This window comes from Gadus macrocephalus, chromosome 6 (assembly GCF_031168955.1).
Source record: "Gadus macrocephalus chromosome 6, ASM3116895v1".
NCBI lineage: Eukaryota > Metazoa > Chordata > Actinopteri > Gadiformes > Gadidae > Gadus > Gadus macrocephalus.
Window position 1 is genome coordinate 857,837 of NC_082387.1, and position 15,105 is coordinate 872,941.

A 15,105-nucleotide genomic window follows, 5' to 3' on the forward strand; every position below is an offset into this window, starting at 1 on the left:
CAATTGTAAAGTCGTAACGACTGCGGCCAAAGCCCGCCACGACATGCCAATGGCCTACGAACCGTGCATTGCATGCTAGACGATCCAGGATGAGACGGTTACCCCAGAAGTCCATGCTGGAGAGGTGCACGTAGAAGATTCAGTAACGCTAGGCAAATCAGGAAAGGAGGTTGACACCCAGACACTTCTAAGAACTTCTCACAACTAGAGTTTGAGTTTAACTTTCATACAGTCTATGCTCTCAACTACGAGCGCTAAACACAAATACTATCACCATGTTTCCGCCCGGTCTCGAACCGGGGACCTTTCGCGTGTTAGGCGAACGTGATAACCACTACACTACGGAAACCAGTTAGTTTGACCCAAACCCTGGAAAATGTTGTCAGCAGAAGCTCCCGCATTAACAGGTTTTCAGCGCAGGTTTAAACACTTAATAATATGACGAGGCTATCGGTTGAAGAGGTGGCGGGGTGCCAAGTAGACGCTGCTGCTTGATAGTAAAGCAGGAGAATTTAAACATTAACTTTGTATATCTCAAAACAATGAAACTGTTTCCTCTCGGTTTCGAACCGGTGACCTTTTGCATGTCAGGCGTACGTAATAACCACTATACTAAGGAAACCGATTTAATTGAGCTAAACCCTAGATAATTTTGTTATCGGAAGCTCCCGCATGAACAGGTTTTCAGCACAGGTTTAAACACTTAATAATATGACGAGGCTATCGGTTGAAGAGGTGGCGGGGTGCCAAGTCAGACTTTTCCAGAATAGATGCTTGATAGTAAAGCAGGAGAATTTAAACATTAAATTTGTAAGTAATGCTGTTTCCGCCCGGTCTTGAACCGGGGACCTTTCGCGTGTAAGGCGAACGTGTTAACCACTACACTACGGAAACCTGTGAGTTTGAAAAAAAACCTAGAAAAAATTGTCATTAGAAGCACCCGCATGAACAGGTTTTCCGCGTTGGTTTAAATACTTAATAATATGACGAGGCTATCGGTTCAAGAGGTGGCGTGGTGCCAAGTAGACGCTGCTGAAGGTTCTGTTCAAGATAGACTCTTCACGAACAGCTTCTTGATAGTAAAGCAGGAGAATTTAAACATTAACTTTGTATACCTCAAAAAAGTAATGCTGTTTCCGCCCGGTTTCGAACCGGGGACCTTTCGCGTGTGAGGCGAACGTGATAACCACTACACTACGGAAACACATATACGGATAATCTGGCAACCCATCAGAATCCCGTCAGAGTGGTCAGGTGTGAATGTAAGTGGTTATATCATACATATTTGAAACATATTATCCTAAACATCCATTCGCCCATCTGCTACAGCGGTGAACAATGCTAGCACGCTAGGCCTCAATTGTAAAGTCGTAACGACTGCGGCCAAAGCCCGCCACGACATGCCAATGGCCTACGAACCGTGCATTGCATGCTAGACGATCCAGGATGAGACGGTTACCCCAGAAGTCCATGCTGGAGAGGTGCACGTAGAAGATTCAGTAACGCTAGGCAAATCAGGAAAGGAGGTTGACACCCAGACACTTCTAAGAACTTCTCACAACTAGAGTTTGAGTTTAACTTTCATACAGTCAATGCTCTCAACTACGAGCGCTAAACACAAATACTATCACCATGTTTCCGCCCGGTCTCGAACCGGGGACCTTTCGCGTGTGAGGCGAACGTGATAACCACTACACTACGGAAACACATATACGGATAATCTGGCAACCCATCAGAATCCCGTCAGAGTGGTCAGGTGTGAATGTAAGTGGTTATATCATTCATATTTGAAACATATTATCCTAAACATCCATTCGCCCATCTGCTACAGCGGTGAACAATGCCAGCACGCTAGGCCTCAATTGTAAAGTCGTAACGACTGCGGCCAAAGCCCGCCACGACATGCCAATGGCCTACGAACCGTGCATTGCATGCTAGACGATCCAGGATGAGACGGTTACCCCAGAAGTCCATGCTGGAGAGGTGCACGTAGAAGATTCAGTAACGCTAGGCAAATCAGGAAAGGAGGTTGACACCCAGACACTTCTAAGAACTTCTCACAACTAGAGTTTGAGTTTAACTTTCATACAGTCTATGCTCTCAACTACGAGCGCTAAACACAAATACTATCGCCATGTTTCCGCCCGGTCTCGAACCGGGGACCTTTCGCGTGTTAGGCGAACGTGATAACCACTACACTACGGAAACCAGTTAGTTTGACCAAAACCCTGGAAAATGTTGTCAGCAGAAGCTCCCGCATTAACAGGTTTTCAGCGCAGGTTTAAACACTTAATAATATGACGAGGCTATCGGTTGAAGAGGTGGCGGGGTGCCAAGTAGACGCTGCTGAAGGTTCTGTTCCAGATAGACTTTTCCCGAATAGCTGCTTGATAGTAAAGCAGGAGAATTTAAACATTAACTTTGTATATCTCAAAACAATGAAACTGTTTCCGCTCGGTTTCGAACCGGTGACCTTTTGCATGTCAGGCGTACGTAATAACCACTATACTAAGGAAACCGGTTTAATTGAGCAAAACCCTAGATAATTTTGTTATCGGAAGCTCCCGCATGAACAGGTTTTCAGCACAGGTTTAAACACTTAATAATATGATGAGGCTATCGGTTTAAGAGGTGACGTGGTGCCCAGTCGTCACTGCTGAAGGTCCTGTTCCAGACAGACTTTTCCAGAATAGATGCTTGATAGTAAAGCAGGAGAATTTAAACATTACATTTGTAAGTAATGCTGTTTCCGCCCGGTCTTGAACCGGGGACCTATCGCGTGTAAGGCGAACGTGATAACCACTACACTACGGAAACCTGTGAGTTTGAAAAAAAACCTAGAAAAAATTGTCATTAGAAGCACCCGCATGAACAGGTTTTCCGCGTTGGTTTAAATACTTAATAATATGACGAGGCTATCGCTTCAAGAGGTGGCGTGGTGCCAAGTAGACGCTGCTGAAGGTTCTGTTCAAGATAGACTCTTCACGAACAGCTTCTTGATAGTAAAGCAGGAGAATTTAAACATTAACTTTGTATACCTCAAATAAGTAATGCTGTTTCCGCCCGGTTTCGAACCGGGGACCTTTCGCGTGTGAGGCGAACGTGATAACCACTACACTACGGAAACACATATACGGATAATCTGGCAACCCATCAGAATCCCGTCAGAGTGGTCAGGTGTGAATGTAAGTGGTTATATCATACATATTTGAAACATATTATCCTAAACATCCATTCGCCCATCTGCTACAGCGGTGAACAATGCCAGCACGCTAGGCCTCAATTGTAAAGTCGTAACGACTGCGGCCAAAGCCCGCCACGACATGCCAATGGCCTACGAACCGTGCATTGCATGCTAGACGATCCAGGATGAGACGGTTACCCCAGAAGTCCATGCTGGAGAGGTGCACGTAGAAGATTCAGTAACGCTAGGCAAATCAGGAAAGGAGGTTGACACCCAGACACTTCTAAGAACTTCTCACAACTAGAGTTTGAGTTTAACTTTCATACAGTCTATGCTCTCAACTACGAGCGCTAAACACAAATACTATCACCATGTTTCCGCCCGGTCTCGAACCGGGGACCTTTCGCATGTTCGGCGAACATGATAACCACTACACTACGGAAACCAGTTAGTTTGACCAAAACCCTGGAAAATGTTGTCAGCAGAAGCTCCCGCATTAACAGGTTTTCAGCGCAGGTTTAAACACTTAATAATATGACGAGGCTATCGGTTGAAGAGGTGGCGGGGTGCCAAGTAGACGCTGCTGCTTGATAGTAAAGCAGGAGAATTTAAACATTAACTTTGTATATCTCAAAACAATGAAACTGTTTCCTCTCGGTTTCGAACCGGTGACCTTTTGCATGTCAGGCGTACGTAATAACCACTATACTAAGGAAACCGATTTAATTGAGCTAAACCCTAGATAATTTTGTTATCGGAAGCTCCCGCATGAACAGGTTTTCAGCACAGGTTTAAACACTTAATAATATGACGAGGCTATCGGTTGAAGAGGTGGCGGGGTGCCAAGTCAGACTTTTCCAGAATAGATGCTTGATAGTAAAGCAGGAGAATTTAAACATTACATTTGTAAGTAATGCTGTTTCCGCCCGGTCATGAACCGGGGACCTTTCGCGTGTGCGGCGAACGTGATAACCACTACACTACGGAAACACATATACGGATAATCTGGCAACCCATCAGAATCCCGTCAGAGTGGTCAGGTGTGAATGTAAGTGGTTATATCATTCATATTTGAAACATATTATCCTAAACATCCATTCGCCCATCTGCTACAGCGGTGAACAATGCCAGCACGCTAGGCCTCAATTGTAAAGTCGTAACGACTGCGGCCAAAGCCCGCCACGACATGCCAATGGCCTACGAACCGTGCATTGCATGCTAGACGATCCAGGATGAGACGGTTACCCCAGAAGTCCATGCTGGAGAGGTGCACGTAGAAGATTCAGTAACGCTAGGCAAATCAGGAAAGGAGGTTGACACCCAGACACTTCTAAGAACTTCTCACAACTAGAGTTTGAGTTTAACTTTCATACAGTCTATGCTCTCAACTACGAGCGCTAAACACAAATACTATCACCATGTTTCCGCCCGGTCTCGAACCGGGGACCTTTCGCGTGTTAGGCGAACGTGATAACCACTACACTACGGAAACCAGTTAGATTGACCAAAACCCTGGAAAATGTTGTCAGCAGAAGCTCCCGCATTAACAGGTTTTCAGCGCAGGTTTAAACACTTAATAATATGACGAGGCTATCGGTTGAAGAGGTGGCGGGGTGCCAAGTAGACGCTGCTGAAGGTTCTGTTCCAGATAGACTTTTCCCGAATAGCTGCTTGATAGTAAAGCAGGAGAATTTAAACATTAACTTTGTATATCTCAAAACAATGAAACTGTTTCCGCTCGGTTTCGAACCGGTGACCTTTTGCATGTCAGGCGTACGTAATAACCACTATACTAAGGAAACCGGTTTAATTGAGCAAAACCCTAGATAATTTTGTTATCGGAAGCTCCCGCATGAACAGGTTTTCAGCACAGGTTTAAACACTTAATAATATGATGAGGCTATCGGTTTAAGAGGTGACGTGGTGCCCAGTCGTCACTGCTGAAGGTCCTGTTCCAGACAGACTTTTCCAGAATAGATGCTTGATAGTAAAGCAGGAGAATTTAAACATTAAATTTGTAAGTAATGCTGTTTCCGCCCGGTCTTGAACCGGGGACCTTTCGCGTGTAAGGCGAACGTGATAACCACTACACTACGGAAACCTGTGAGTTTGAAAAAAAACCTAGAAAAAATTGTCATTAGAAGCACCCGCATGAACAGGTTTTCCGCGTTGGTTTAAATACTTAATAATATGACGAGGCTATCGGTTCAAGAGGTGGCGTGGTGCCAAGTAGACGCTGCTGAAGGTTCTGTTCAAGATAGACTCTTCACGAACAGCTTCTTGATAGTAAAGCAGGAGAATTTAAACATTAACTTTGTATACCTCAAAAAAGTAATGCTGTTTCCGCCCGGTTTCGAACCGGGGACCTTTCGCGTGTGAGGCGAACGTGATAACCACTACACTACGGAAACACATATACGGATAATCTGGCAACCCATCAGAATCCCGTCAGAGTGGTCAGGTGTGAATGTAAGTGGTTATATCATTCATATTTGAAACATATTATCCTAAACATCCATTCGCCCATCTGCTACAGCGGTGAACAATGCCAGCACGCTAGGCCTCAATTGTAAAGTCGTAACGACTGCGGCCAAAGCCCGCCACGACATGCCAATGGCCTACGAACCGTGCATTGCATGCTAGACGATCCAGGATGAGACGGTTACCCCAGAAGTCCATGCTGGAGAGGTGCACGTAGAAGATTCAGTAACGCTAGGCAAATCAGGAAAGGAGGTTGACACCCAGACACTTCTAAGAACTTCTCACAACTAGAGTTTGAGTTTAACTTTCATACAGTCTATGCTCTCAACTACGAGCGCTAAACACAAATACTATCACCATGTTTCCGCCCGGTCTCGAACCGGGGACCTTTCGCGTGTGAGGCGAACGTGATAACCACTACACTACGGAAACCAGTTAGTTTGACCCAAACCCTGGAAAATGTTGTCAGCAGAAGCTCCCGCATTAACAGGTTTTCAGCGCAGGTTTAAACACTTAATAATATGACGAGGCTATCGGTTGAAGAGGTGGCGGGGTGCCAAGTAGACGCTGCTGCTTGATAGTAAAGCAGGAGAATTTAAACATTAACTTTGTATATCTCAAAACAATGAAACTGTTTCCTCTCGGTTTCGAACCGGTGACCTTTTGCATGTCAGGCGTACGTAATAACCACTATACTAAGGAAACCGATTTAATTGAGCTAAACCCTAGATAATTTTGTTATCGGAAGCTCCCGCATGAACAGGTTTTCAGCACAGGTTTAAACACTTAATAATATGACGAGGCTATCGGTTGAAGAGGTGGCGGGGTGCCAAGTCAGACTTTTCCAGAATAGATGCTTGATAGTAAAGCAGGAGAATTTAAACATTAAATTTGTAAGTAATGCTGTTTCCGCCCGGTCTTGAACCGGGGACCTTTCGCGTGTAAGGCGAACGTGATAACCACTACACTACGGAAACCTGTGAGTTTGAAAAAAAAACTAGAAAAAATTGTCATTAGAAGCACCCGCATGAACAGGTTTTCCGCGTTGGTTTAAATACTTAATAATATGACGAGGCTATCGGTTCAAGAGGTGGCGTGGTGCCAAGTAGACGCTGCTGAAGGTTCTGTTCAAGATAGACTCTTCACGAACAGCTTCTTGATAGTAAAGCAGGAGAATTTAAACATTAACTTTGTATACCTCAAAAAAGTAATGCTGTTTCCGCCCGGTTTCGAACCGGGGACCTTTCGCGTGTGAGGCGAACGTGATAACCACTACACTACGGAAACACATATACGGATAATCTGGCAACCCATCAGAATCCCGTCAGAGTGGTCAGGTGTGAATGTAAGTGGTTATATCATACATATTTGAAACATATTATCCTAAACATCCATTCGCCCATCTGCTACAGCGGTGAACAATGCCAGCACGCTAGGCCTCAATTGTAAAGTCGTAACGACTGCGGCCAAAGCCCGCCACGACATGCCAATGGCCTACGAACCGTGCATTGCATGCTAGACGATCCAGGATGAGACGGTTACCCCAGAAGTCCATGCTGGAGAGGTGCACGTAGAAGATTCAGTAACGCTAGGCAAATCAGGAAAGGAAGTTGACACCCAGACACTTCTAAGAGCTTCTCACAACTAGAGTTTGAGTTTAACTTTCATACAGTCTATGCTCTCAACTACGAGCGCTAAACACAAATACTATCACCATGTTTCCGCCCGGTCTCGAACCGGGGACCTTTCGCATGTTAGGCGAACGTGATTACCACTACACTACGGAAACCAGTTAGTTTGACCAAAACCCTGGAAAATGTTGTCAGCAGAAGCTCCCGCATTAACAGGTTTTCAGCGCAGGTTTAAACACTTAATAATATGACGAGGCTATCGGTTGAAGAGGTGGCGGGGTGCCAAGTAGACGCTGCTGCTTGATAGTAAAGCAGGAGAATTTAAACATTAACTTTGTATATCTCAAAACAATGAAACTGTTTCCTCTCGGTTTCGAACCGGTGACCTTTTGCATGTCAGGCGTACGTAATAACCACTATACTAAGGAAACCGATTTAATTGAGCTAAACCCTAGATAATTTTGTTATCGGAAGCTCCCGCATGAACAGGTTTTCAGCACAGGTTTAAACACTTAATAATATGACGAGGCTATCGGTTGAAGAGGTGGCGGGGTGCCAAGTCAGACTTTTCCAGAATAGATGCTTGATAGTAAAGCAGGAGAATTTAAACATTAAATTTGTAAGTAATGCTGTTTCCGCCCGGTCTTGAACCGGGGACCTTTCGCGTGTAAGGCGAACGTGATAACCACTACACTACGGAAACCTGTGAGTTTGAAAAAAAACCTAGAAAAAATTGTCATTAGAAGCACCCGCATGAACATGTTTTCCGCGTTGGTTTAAATACTTAATAATATGACGAGGCTATCGGTTCAAGAGGTGGCGTGGTGCCAAGTAGACGCTGCTGAAGGTTCTGTTCAAGATAGACTCTTCACGAACAGCTTCTTGATAGTAAAGCAGGAGAATTTAAACATTAACTTTGTATACCTCAAAAAAGTAATGCTGTTTCCGCCCGGTTTCGAACCGGTGACCTATCGCGTGTGAGGCGAACGTGATAACCACTACACTACGGAAACACATATACGGTTAATCTGGCAACCCATCAGAATCCCGTCAGAGTGGTCAGGTGTGAATGTAAGTGGTTATATCATACATATTTGAAACATATTATCCTAAACATCCATTCGCCCATCTGCTACAGCGGTGAACAATGCCAGCACGCTAGGCCTCAATTGTAAAGTCGTAACGACTGCGGCCAAAGCCCGCCACGACATGCCAATGGCCGACGAACCGTGCATTGCATGCTAGACGATCCAGGATGAGACGGTTACCCCAGAAGTCCATGCTGGAGAGGTGCACGTAGAAGATTCAGTAACGCTAGGCAAATCAGGAAAGGAGGTTGACACCCAGACACTTCTAAGAACTTCTCACAACTAGAGTTTGAGTTTAACTTTCATACAGTCTATGCTCTCAACTACGAGCGCTAAACACAAATACTATCACCATGTTTCCGCCCGGTCTCGAACCGGGGACCTTTCGCGTGTGAGGCGAACGTGATAACCACTACACTACGGAAACACATATACGGATAATCTGGCAACCCATCAGAATCCCGTCAGAGTGGTCAGGTGTGAATGTAAGTGGTTATATCATTCATATTTGAAACATATTATCCTAAACATCCATTCGCCCATCTGCTACAGCGGTGAACAATGCCAGCACGCTAGGCCTCAATTGTAAAGTCGTAACGACTGCGGCCAAAGCCCGCCACGACATGCCAATGGCCTACGAACCGTGCATTGCATGCTAGACGATCCAGGATGAGACGGTTACCCCAGAAGTCCATGCTGGAGAGGTGCACGTAGAAGATTCAGTAACGCTAGGCAAATCAGGAAAGGAGGTTGACACCCAGACACTTCTAAGAACTTCTCACAACTAGAGTTTGAGTTTAACTTTCATACAGTCTATGCTCTCAACTACGAGCGCTAAACACAAATACTATCACCATGTTTCCGCCCGGTCTCGAACCGGGGACCTTTCTCGTGTTAGGCGAACGTGATAACCACTACACTACGGAAACCAGTTAGTTTGACCCAAACCCTGGAAAATGTTGTCAGCAGAAGCTCCCGCATTAACAGGTTTTCAGCGCAGGTTTAAACACTTAATAATATGACGAGGCTATCGGTTGAAGAGGTGGCGGGGTGCCAAGTAGACGCTGCTGCTTGATAGTAAAGCAGGAGAATTTAAACATTAACTTTGTATATCTCAAAACAATGAAACTGTTTCCTCTCGGTTTCGAACCGGTGACCTTTTGCATGTCAGGCGTACGTAATAACCACTATACTAAGGAAACCGATTTAATTGAGCTAAACCCTAGATAATTTTGTTATCGGAAGCTCCCGCATGAACAGGTTTTCAGCACAGGTTTAAACACTTAATAATATGACGAGGCTATCGGTTGAAGAGGTGGCGGGGTGCCAAGTCAGACTTTTCCAGAATAGATGCTTGATAGTAAAGCAGGAGAATTTAAACATTAAATTTGTAAGTAATGCTGTTTCCGCCCGGTCTTGAACCGGGGACCTTTCGCGTGTAAGGCGAACGTGATAACCACTACACTACGGAAACCTGTGAGTTTGAAAAAAAACCTAGAAAAAATTGTCATTAGAAGCACCCGCATGAACAGGTTTTCCGCGTTGGTTTAAATACTTAATAATATGACGAGGCTATCGGTTCAAGAGGTGGCGTGGTGCCAAGTAGACGCTGCTGAAGGTTCTGTTCAAGATAGACTCTTCACGAACAGCTTCTTGATAGTAAAGCAGGAGAATTTAAACATTAACTTTGTATACCTCAAAAAAGTAATGCTGTTTCCGCCCGGTTTCGAACCGGGGACCTTTCGCGTGTGAGGCGAACGTGATAACCACTACACTACGGAAACACATATACGGATAATCTGGCAACCCATCAGAATCCCGTCAGAGTGGTCAGGTGTGAATGTAAGTGGTTATATCATTCATATTTGAAACATATTATCCTAAACATCCATTCGCCCATCTGCTACAGCGGTGAACAATGCCAGCACGCTAGGCCTCAATTGTAAAGTCGTAACGACTGCGGCCAAAGCCCGCCACGACATGCCAATGGCCTACGAACCGTGCATTGCATGCTAGACGATCCAGGATGAGACGGTTACCCCAGAAGTCCATGCTGGAGAGGTGCACGTAGAAGATTCAGTAACGCTAGGCAAATCAGGAAAGGAGGTTGACACCCAGACACTTCTAAGAACTTCTCACAACTAGAGTTTGAGTTTAACTTTCATACAGTCTATGCTCTCAACTACGAGCGCTAAACACAAATACTATCACCATGTTTCCGCCCGGTCTCGAACCGGGGACCTTTCGCGTGTGAGGCGAACGTGATAACCACTACACTACGGAAACCAGTTAGTTTGACCCAAACCCTGGAAAATGTTGTCAGCAGAAGCTCCCGCATTAACAGGTTTTCAGCGCAGGTTTAAACACTTAATAATATGACGAGGCTATCGGTTGAAGAGGTGGCGGGGTGCCAAGTAGACGCTGCTGCTTGATAGTAAAGCAGGAGAATTTAAACATTAACTTTGTATATCTCAAAACAATGAAACTGTTTCCTCTCGGTTTCGAACCGGTGACCTTTTGCATGTCAGGCGTACGTAATAACCACTATACTAAGGAAACCGATTTAATTGAGCTAAACCCTAGATAATTTTGTTATCGGAAGCTCCCGCATGAACAGGTTTTCAGCACAGGTTTAAACACTTAATAATATGACGAGGCTATCGGTTGAAGAGGTGGCGGGGTGCCAAGTCAGACTTTTCCAGAATAGATGCTTGATAGTAAAGCAGGAGAATTTAAACATTAAATTTGTAAGTAATGCTGTTTCCGCCCGGTCTTGAACCGGGGACCTTTCGCGTGTAAGGCGAACGTGATAACCACTACACTACGGAAACCTGTGAGTTTGAAAAAAAACCTAGAAAAAATTGTCATTAGAAGCACCCGCATGAACAGGTTTTCCGCGTTGGTTTAAATACTTAATAATATGACGAGGCTATCGGTTCAAGAGGTGGCGTGGTGCCAAGTAGACGCTGCTGAAGGTTCTGTTCAAGATAGACTCTTCACGAACAGCTTCTTGATAGTAAAGCAGGAGAATTTAAACATTAACTTTGTATACCTCAAAAAAGTAATGCTGTTTCCGCCCGGTTTCGAACCGGGGACCTTTCGCGTGTGAGGCGAACGTGATAACCACTACACTACGGAAACACATATACGGATAATCTGGCAACCCATCAGAATCCCGTCAGAGTGGTCAGGTGTGAATGTAAGTGGTTATATCATTCATATTTGAAACATATTATCCTAAACATCCATTCGCCCATCTGCTACAGCGGTGAACAATGCCAGCACGCTAGGCCTCAATTGTAAAGTCGTAACGACTGCGGCCAAAGCCCGCCACGACATGCCAATGGCCTACGAACCGTGCATTGCATGCTAGACGATCCAGGATGAGACGGTTACCCCAGAAGTCCATGCTGGAGAGGTGCACGTAGAAGATTCAGTAACGCTAGGCAAATCAGGAAAGGAGGTTGACACCCAGACACTTCTAAGAACTTCTCACAACTAGAGTTTGAGTTTAACTTTCATACAGTCTATGCTCTCAACTACGAGCCCTAAACACAAATACTATCACCATGTTTCCGCCCGGTCTCGAACCGGGGACCTTTCGCGTGTGAGGCGAACGTGATAACCACTACACTACGGAAACCAGTTAGTTTGACCCAAACCCTGGAAAATGTTGTCAGCAGAAGCTCCCGCATTAACAGGTTTTCAGCGCAGGTTTAAACACTTAATAATATGACGAGGCTATCGGTTGAAGAGGTGGCGGGGTGCCAAGTAGACGCTGCTGAAGGTTCTGTTCCAGATAGACTTTTCCCGAATAGCTGCTTGATAGTAAAGCAGGAGAATTTAAACATTAACTTTGTATATCTCAAAACAATGAAACTGTTTCCGCTCGGTTTCGAACCGGTGACCTTTTGCATGTCAGGCGTACGTAATAACCACTATACTAAGGAAACCGGTTTAATTGAGCAAAACCCTAGATAATTTTGTTATCGGAAGCTCCCGCATGAACAGGTTTTCAGCACAGGTTTAAACACTTAATAATATGATGAGGCTATCGGTTTAAGAGGTGACGTGGTGCCCAGTCGTCACTGCTGAAGGTCCTGTTCCAGACAGACTTTTCCAGAATAGATGCTTGATAGTAAAGCAGGAGAATTTAAACATTAAATTTGTAAGTAATGCTGTTTCCGCCCGGTCTTGAACCGGGGACCTTTCGCGTGTAAGGCGAACGTGATAACCACTACACTACGGAAACCTGTGAGTTTGAAAAAAAACCTAGAAAAAATTGTCATTAGAAGCACCCGCATGAACAGGTTTTCCGCGTTGGTTTAAATACTTAATAATATGACGAGGCTATCGGTTCAAGAGGTGGCGTGGTGCCAAGTAGACGCTGCTGAAGGTTCTGTTCAAGATAGACTCTTCACGAACAGCTTCTTGATAGTAAAGCAGGAGAATTTAAACATTAACTTTGTATACCTCAAAAAAGTAATGCTGTTTCCGCCCGGTTTCGAACCGGGGACCTTTCGCGTGTGAGGCGAACGTGATAACCACTACACTACGGAAACACATATACGGATAATCTGGCAACCCATCAGAATCCCGTCAGAGTGGTCAGGTGTGAATGTAAGTGGTTATATCATTCATATTTGAAACATATTATCCTAAACATCCATTCGCCCATCTGCTACAGCGGTGAACAATGCCAGCACGCTAGGCCTCAATTGTAAAGTCGTAACGACTGCGGCCAAAGCCCGCCACGACATGCCAATGGCCTACGAACCGTGCATTGCATGCTAGACGATCCAGGATGAGACGGTTACCCCAGAAGTCCATGCTGGAGAGGTGCACGTAGAAGATTCAGTAACGCTAGGCAAATCAGGAAAGGAGGTTGACACCCAGACACTTCTAAGAACTTCTCACAACTAGAGTTTGAGTTTAACTTTCATACAGTCTATGCTCTCAACTACGAGCGCTAAACACAAATACTATCACCATGTTTCCGCCCGGTCTCGAACCGGGGACCTTTCGCGTGTGAGGCGAACGTGATAACCACTACACTACTGAAACACATATACGGATAATCTGGCAACCCATCAGAATCCCGTCAGAGTGGTCAGGTGTGAATGTAAGTGGTTATATCATACATATTTGAAACATATTATCCTAAACATCCATTCGCCCATCTGCTACAGCGGTGAACAATGCTAGCACGCTAGGCCTCAATTGTAAAGTCGTAACGACTGCGGCCAAAGCCCGCCACGACATGCCAATGGCCTACGAACCGTGCATTGCATGCTAGACGATCCAGGATGAGACGGTTACCCCAGAAGTCCATGCTGGAGAGGTGCACGTAGAAGATTCAGTAACGCTAGGCAAATCAGGAAAGGAGGTTGACACCCAGACACTTCTAAGAACTTCTCACAACTAGAGTTTGAGTTTAACTTTCATACAGTCTATGCTCTCAACTACGAGCGCTAAACACAAATACTATCGCCATGTTTCCGCCCGTTCTCGAACCGGGGACCTTTCGCGTGTTAGGCGAACGTGATAACCACTACACTACGGAAACCAGTTAGTTTGACCAAAACCCTTGAAAATGTTGTCAGCAGAAGCTCCCGCATTAACAGGTTTTCAGCGCAGGTTTAAACACTTAATAATATGACGAGGCTATCGGTTGAAGAGGTGGCGGGGTGCCAAGTAGACGCTGCTGCTTGATAGTAAAGCAGGAGAATTTAAACATTAACTTTGTATATCTCAAAACAATGAAACTGTTTCCTCTCGGTTTCGAACCGGTGACCTTTTGCATGTCAGGCGTACGTAATAACCACTATACTAAGGAAACCGATTTAATTGAGCTAAACCCTAGATAATTTTGTTATCGGAAGCTCCCGCATGAACAGGTTTTCAGCACAGGTTTAAACACTTAATAATATGACGAGGCTATCGGTTGAAGAGGTGGCGGGGTGCCAAGTCAGACTTTTCCAGAATAGATGCTTGATAGTAAAGCAGGAGAATTTAAACATTAAATTTGTAAGTAATGCTGTTTCCGCCCGGTCTTGAACCGGGGACCTTTCGCGTGTAAGGCGAACGTGATAACCACTACACTACGGAAACCTGTGAGTTTGAAAAAAAACCTAGAAAAAATTGTCATTAGAAGCACCCGCATGAACATGTTTTCCGCGTTGGTTTAAATACTTAATAATATGACGAGGCTATCGGTTCAAGAGGTGGCGTGGTGCCAAGTAGACGCTGCTGAAGGTTCTGTTCAAGATAGACTCTTCACGAACAGCTTCTTGATAGTAAAGCAGGAGAATTTAAACATTAACTTTGTATACCTCAAAAAAGTAATGCTGTTTCCGCCCGGTTTCGAACCGGTGACCTATCGCGTGTGAGGCGAACGTGATAACCACTACACTACGGAAACACATATACGGTTAATCTGGCAACCCATCAGAATCCCGTCAGAGTGGTCAGGTGTGAATGTAAGTGGTTATATCATACATATTTGAAACATATTATCCTAAACATCCATTCGCCCATCTGCTACAGCGGTGAACAATGCCAGCACGCTAGGCCTCAATTGTAAAGTCGTAACGACTGCGGCCAAAGCCCGCCACGACATGCCAATGGCCGACGAACCGTGCATTGCATGCTAGACGATCCAGGATGAGACGGTTACCCCAGAAGTCCATGCTGGAGAGGTGCACGTAGAAGATTCAGTAAC

The 15,105-nt window shown here is 45.1% G+C and overlaps 1 protein-coding gene and 3 non-coding genes across 4 annotated transcripts in view; all 4 read right to left on the reverse strand.

Moving 5' to 3' along the window:
- skap2 (src kinase associated phosphoprotein 2) overlaps window positions 1-15,105 on the reverse strand; it is a 362,220-nt gene that overhangs the window by 22,490 nt on the left and 324,625 nt on the right. The gene's annotated exons all lie outside the window — the stretch shown is intronic.
- Window positions 277-349, reverse strand: trnav-aac (transfer RNA valine (anticodon AAC)). The gene has a single exon. It is a non-coding gene; the product is annotated as a tRNA-Val (tRNA).
- trnav-aac (transfer RNA valine (anticodon AAC)) lies at window positions 2,136-2,208 on the reverse strand. Its single transcript has one exon. It is a non-coding gene; the product is annotated as a tRNA-Val (tRNA).
- Window positions 4,604-4,676, reverse strand: trnav-aac (transfer RNA valine (anticodon AAC)). Its single transcript has one exon. It is a non-coding gene; the product is annotated as a tRNA-Val (tRNA).